This window comes from Lycium ferocissimum, chromosome 7, assembly GCF_029784015.1.
Source record: "Lycium ferocissimum isolate CSIRO_LF1 chromosome 7, AGI_CSIRO_Lferr_CH_V1, whole genome shotgun sequence".
NCBI classification, from domain to species: domain Eukaryota; kingdom Viridiplantae; phylum Streptophyta; class Magnoliopsida; order Solanales; family Solanaceae; genus Lycium; species Lycium ferocissimum.
The window spans coordinates 4,941,791-4,948,220 of NC_081348.1; the positions used below are offsets into that span (position 1 = coordinate 4,941,791).

A 6,430-nucleotide genomic window follows, 5' to 3' on the forward strand; every position below is an offset into this window, starting at 1 on the left:
ATTTGTTCCACACGTTGGTTATTTTTGAAAGAAACAAATTGTTGTCCATCAAGATGCAACTGAAGTTGGATAACACTTGGAGTCATTTCACTTATGGGAAAAGCAAACAAATGCCATGCAGCCTCTGGTGGGAAGACCCATCTAACAGATTGGTATACTTTGATTTCATCTATTTCTACATTTGTATCATTATTATGTACGCAAAATGCAATTTTGTCATGTCCTATATTTGACTGCTTTAATGTCAGACATATTTCAACATTGATATGACAACTGTATTTCTTGAGTTAAAATGGATTGTATGGAACAACCCAAGAGTTATCAATATCGTGTCCTCTAACTTCAACTGGTACTATTTTTCGTCTTTTGTTGTTTGTTCTGTAAGTTCTTTTGGATATTTAAACTTGCATTTTCTTTGTTTTTGCATGCAAGAATTTGAAGGATTTAAATAGCCACAAGGACCATGAATCATGTGTTTAGTCACAAGTTTGTATAGATCAGGATCTGCATTAGGATCAGGCAATTCAGCGCAAACAATTTTATCATAAGCTTCTGGAGTTAGTAATTTATATCGATCCATAAGTATAATTAGAAAATGAGCATGTGGAAGACCCCGTTTCTGAAACTCAATAGTATACATAAAAGCTGCAACCTTTCCAAATATATTCTTTTCCGAATATACCGCTTTAAGTTCCTACTTTAGCTCTGAACACTCTGCTAACTAAATCAGGTCTATTTTGGACCTCATCCGTTGGCAGTAAATGTTCTTCTATTTCAGGCGAAGAGGGATTACAAGTCATCATTAAAAATATGTCAGGCTTTCCAAAATGTTGTACCAATGCAATGGCATCCACATATCTTCGATGCATATCTCTTGGACCTCCTATAAAAGTAACAGGAAGAAACTTTTGTCTCCCGATGTTTGAAGCATCTCTTTCTCCCTTCCTTAACAGATCAATTAGTCCTTGTAGTGCTTAAACTCTAAATAGATCTTGATTAAATGAAATAAAATCTAATCTTTGTGTTTCAAGTTTTATATATTGATCAACAGTATATTGTTGAAACACCCTTCCAGAATGTAAAGTTTCATTTGGTTCATTATCTCTTATTTGGAGTTTGTAACAATAATATTCACGACATAAAACAGTCTCTCTTTTTTTCCTTCCTTTTGATAAAACTTCAGATTCCATGTCAAGGAGTCCTTCAGTAGAAGTCATGTTCATTATACTTGGTAGTTTTCTCATATTCACAATAAATTTGCTTATTACAAAAATTATACGTTCTTTTAATTTTTTTAATACCACAATGCCATCCATTTTGACCATAAGGAAACAACAATGGATATTGCAATGGGTCGTAACATCTGTAATAGTAATTGATTAATTGGCTTTTGTAACTATGAGTGTAAATTCGAATATGCGGCTTGGAGATTTTGTCATTCAATTGATCTTCTATCTAGATTGCCCCAACTTCTGGTGCAGTTGGTAAGTTGTATGTTCTTTGGTCTAAATTGGAACTCGAGTCAAGTGCAATGTAAAATTCAGACAAATTCGGAATGCATGTTAATGATCTTGGAAAAGTAGAATAAGGATTAGCTTTTAGTATGTCCATGAGTTTCTTCACAACTATTTCATTAAGTTTATCTGATAGTGCCATTCGATTTTTTAGTTCATTTTCATTATCGTAGAAATATAATTGCAAAATTTTCCCCTTTTCTCTTGAAGGTATCAAATCATCAATGAAGTGATACATTTATCCTTGTACTTTAAATGTATAGATGCCACGATTTTTCTTTGCTAATTCTCTGTCATAATGTACTCCAAGTGATGTAAATGCAAACATATTATTGTAGGTTCTACTGTAGGTACGAAAATTTTGAGATTCTTTAGTGTCACCTAAAAACAAATTTCGTAACTCAGCAGGCATTTCATGGGAAGTCAGTTTAATTGATCCATTATCACAGCAAAAAGCTGGTGATTCATATTGAAACTTTTTTGCTCCACAAAATTTACAGTTTGGTACTTTCTTTAAATGTACGTAATCTTTTGGCAGTAAATTATCATTTTGTAAATTGACTTCTAACTTATTTCTATCTGTGCATGGTAAATAACATCTATGTTACATAAAGAGCCAATAATACATGAACTAAATTATTTTAGTAGATAGATGCATACCTCTGTTTGCAGTAACAACTGAACATAAATTTTTTTTGGGAATCACATGTACCGGAAGTTGATCCTGGTATCGGCAATGTCAATGTTTAGACATAGATAAGCAATTACTAAAATCAGTAGTTGTAATATTTAAACTAATACTTCTAGACTTACTCACTTCAAAGATAGTGAAGTAATCAACTATACGTTTTCCTTTGCTTGAGGTAGTTGGCGTCTTTGTACCTGTAGAAGCACAACCTGTTAAATGGAAAAGTAACTTCAATTACGGTAGATCAATTAACATTTCAGAAAAGGAAGATAACAATGCGGTTTGCTAACCTTCTTCAGGAGATGATAAAGGATTAATAATTGTAAGACCACATCTTTTTGGAGGGCAACTATCAACTTCAAGAGGTGAGACTATAGTACTTGAAGGATGAAGGAGTTGTCGCTTTTTCGATTCACCTCTTTCATCTCGTTGTACATTTGTAGCTGAAGAAGCGCGACTATCAAACCAAAAAAGTAACGTCAATGAGAGTAGATCAATTAAAGCTATAAGTATATCTAAAGATGTTCAGAAGACATCACACGTATATAAAAATACAATTTGTATTGAAATGTTTCAGAAAATGAAGATAATAGTATGATTTTCTAACCTTGTTCGAGAGACAATGAATGACTGATAGTTGGAAGAGCTCTTCTTTTTGGAGGCGGGCTATTGAATTCCAGAGATGAGACTGTACTACTTGAATCATAAAGGAGTTTTCGCTTTTTCAATTCAGCTCTTTTATCTCTTAGTTGGGACAAAAATAATTGTTTTCTCTCCGGCGATATTTGTGCATATCTAGCACGATGCTGCAAATTTCTATCAGCATTTTGTTGGTCGACATTCCTTTAAGTGTCTCTTCTTTTTGGAGCCCTTCTATCAAATTCCTGAGATGAGACTGTGGTACTTGAATCATGAAGGAGTTTTCGCTTTTTCAATTCGGCTCTTTTCTCTCTCAGTTGGGTAAAAAATAATTATTTTCTCTCGGGCGACATTTGTGAATATCTAGCATGACGCAGCGAATTTTTGTCAGCATTTTGTTGGTCGACATTCCTTTGAGTGTTCTGTAGTGAACTCACAGTATCTTTGCTTTCGTTCATTCCTGTTTCAAGCAGTTTATATTTCCATTAAGTTAATTTTATAGGTTAATGTAATATGTAAATAATATTACTTTAACAACATTATATAAGATAGGAGCTTTGTCACGAAGTGAAATTGAAAAGAAATTCAATTAATCAAAACTTCAAGTTTAAATGTACCAATTGATATGAAATTTTGAATGAGCAGGAATGACAAATTCACAATGTATTAACTTGATAGATAATAGCAAAAGAAATAAGCATCATTAGTCTAACAGCTAGCAGCCTACCTCTGTATCGCAATCAGAAAGATACCATTAGCTTGATCATCATTACTTTTGTATAAGGATAAAGCAATCTTGAGGCACTTGATAATTGAAGAGTCCAATAGAAAATTCAAAGAATAGAGAGCAGTAACACTCTAAATCTCACACCATGCACCCCAACCTCTATCAATTATCCCTTTTGGGAATAGATTGAATTTACTTGAACATACATAATAATTTACTGGTCAAATCTGCTATGGATCGAATTACCTGATAGATTGAGGGAAAGAAAAATAACAATATTTAGCCAGAAATTTGTTTTTCAAACTCTTAGCAAAAGATTCACCATTAATTCTAGTAAAGAGCTCCAAGAGCCTCTCCTTTTTCACGTCTTTACTTTCTTAATTCCAAAATTTTAGATTAGATCAAATAGAAAATCCCTCTAAAAGTTAGATCAAAAGAGAAAGGACCTACAAACAAATACCTGAAAATTGGACCATAAGCTAAGAAGAGGAGAAGAGAACCGGACAAAATATTGAAAGGAGAGAAGATGAATGAATCTCTCTACAAATACAATTATGTGGTGGATCTATGGAAAAAAGACATGTACTAATAAGTCTAAAATTAGGCACATGTACCATTTCAGATTTGTGGAAATAGCTGAAAGATAATCGACATTTGGGAATGGTAGAATGAACCTAGCATTTGAGCCATATTATTTACATTCTATATATCAAGAGGTAGAGGAAAGATCTAACTAATTTTTTTCTACGTTCAAAGCATCTTATGTTTCCCTTCTCTCCTTTCACAAATAGTTTAATCATGGCCAAGCATAAGCTGTCTTCTGTTGAACTTTGTGGCTTGGCATATACATCTTTGTTTCTGATTTTTTCATAGTTCAGACCCTACAAATTTTGCTATATACACATTCATAATACATGTCTACAACATAATTTTTCTTAAAATAGAACGTTCTATATGCACTGGAATGTGTGTATAGACACAACAAATTTGGCATCCTAACCTTGTATGGAAATTAAAGATGTCTCGTGTCATAAGCATTCTCTCTCTTGCAACATTGTTGTGTCAACAGGACTAAAAGATTAAAAAAAATCATGTCGCTCCATGCAAATAACATCCTTTTCTTTCTTTCTTTTATTTGTAAAATATTTCTCTCTTTCCTCAATATTAACATTTTCCTTTCATTTGTTTTCCTTAATAAAGTAAACAGATTTGGAGATACAAATAACAGAGTAGAGAGCGAAAAAGAAAGACAGTCAGTATGACTTACAGACCAGACACGGGAGTAATCCTCACTTATTATTCAGGCCATATAAACCTCAAAAGCTCTTCAACTGAAGCTGCTATGAATCTGCTGCAGAGCTCTGCCCAAACAGACTTTTCTGTTTAACCATCACTAATTACACATCAACCACTGGATTTGGATTATTGTCGGATTGCCATATTAACACGTGAGGAGAGAAACTAAAGAAGATTTATCATATACGTGCAAATTGTTTCAGTTGTTAATGATCTAGACATAAAGTTATTATTGCATAACTATAGTTTCAATTCAGCAACTAAAATAATAACAAAGAAAACTGAAGCAGCAAGACAAAGCAAAGAAAAGGCGATTAACAGAACTTATGATGACCTAGAAGAACTTTTAAAATGGCATTAGAGGGTCAAAATCAGAGCAAGTTCTAAGCATCCATGTTGATAAATCCCTACGGCTATCACAAGGGGTATTTGTAAGTGAGCATTTGCTGAGTCATATTAGACAGGGCAGACAACTTACTACTCAAGCTGAGCTAAAACAAAGTGAGAGATCCAACTACCACATTACTCAAAGGTTCTATCTCATATTCAGAGCTAGAACCCCTCTTGCTCTTTAAGCCAAGCACAAGTTTATATGCCCATCTATCTTGTGAAAAACAGGTTCTATAAATCATCTACTGGTTTAAAAAACATTGCAGTTCCGGTAATCAGTAAGTAGTGACGCTATGTATGCATACTTTTAAGGAAATGCTTAATACCATTCAACTTTGTTCACCTCAAGCAGAGTTTTCACCAGAAAGTTAATGTCAACAAATTATAGTTGCGATACTACATTTAGAAGTAGCATCCAAAAAAATTTCACTAAATCACAAGTCATATGCAAGCATTTCCATAACTAAAGACATTGTACATAACAGAACAAAAAACCAATGCGATAACCTAACATCTTCCAAGCACAATAATAAACTACAAACAAACTGTAGATATTTCAAAGTTGAAACAATCAAATAGCAGCTGCCAAGCATTTTTACATTTCTTCTATTACAACCCCATGCCTGAATTTTTTTTAGTGAGATCAGAAGTAGGAGCTAGAATTTTTAAAGGTCAAGCTGGACACACCTACAATCATTTTAAGCTACCAACCTTTGTCATGTAAATAATGTCATTAGTTTCAATTCCTACGAAGATTTACTTATCTTTTGTTCATTGTTGATGTGAGTTCTTGTATGCAAATTATTTTAGTGACTTCATGATAGATATTGTTCTTAATTTTTTTAAACCATAAATTTCATGTAATCAATATAAATATGAGCAAAAGGTGTTTGACATCTGGATATATATGTGCTTAGAGAGCAGTTACTCCTTAGACTGTTGATGCCAATGCGTCAAAATTATAGTATCTTTGGCTGTTTGCTTGTGACATTTTTTTTTCCAAGTAGTTATACTTTTGTCATATTAATATTAACTGAAGCAGCAAGACAAAGCAAAGAAAAGGCGATTAACAGAACTTATGATGACCTAGAAGAACTTTTAAAATGGCATTAGAGGGTCAAAATCAGAGCAAGTTGTAACATCCCGTAAATTGGGAAATTAAAGGTATGAATTGTA

General features: G+C 33.1%; 1 long non-coding RNA gene across 1 annotated transcript; it reads right to left on the reverse strand.

Moving 5' to 3' along the window:
* Positions 1-2,421: 2,421 nt before the first annotated feature.
* LOC132063146 (uncharacterized) lies at positions 2,422-6,376 on the reverse strand. Its single transcript, XR_009416342.1, has 4 exons — positions 4,836-6,376; positions 3,569-3,814; positions 2,810-3,301; positions 2,422-2,659 (listed from the first exon to the last, which is right to left on the reverse strand). It is a non-coding gene; the product is annotated as an uncharacterized LOC132063146 (long non-coding RNA).
* Between the last annotated feature and the right edge of the window lie 54 nt (positions 6,377-6,430).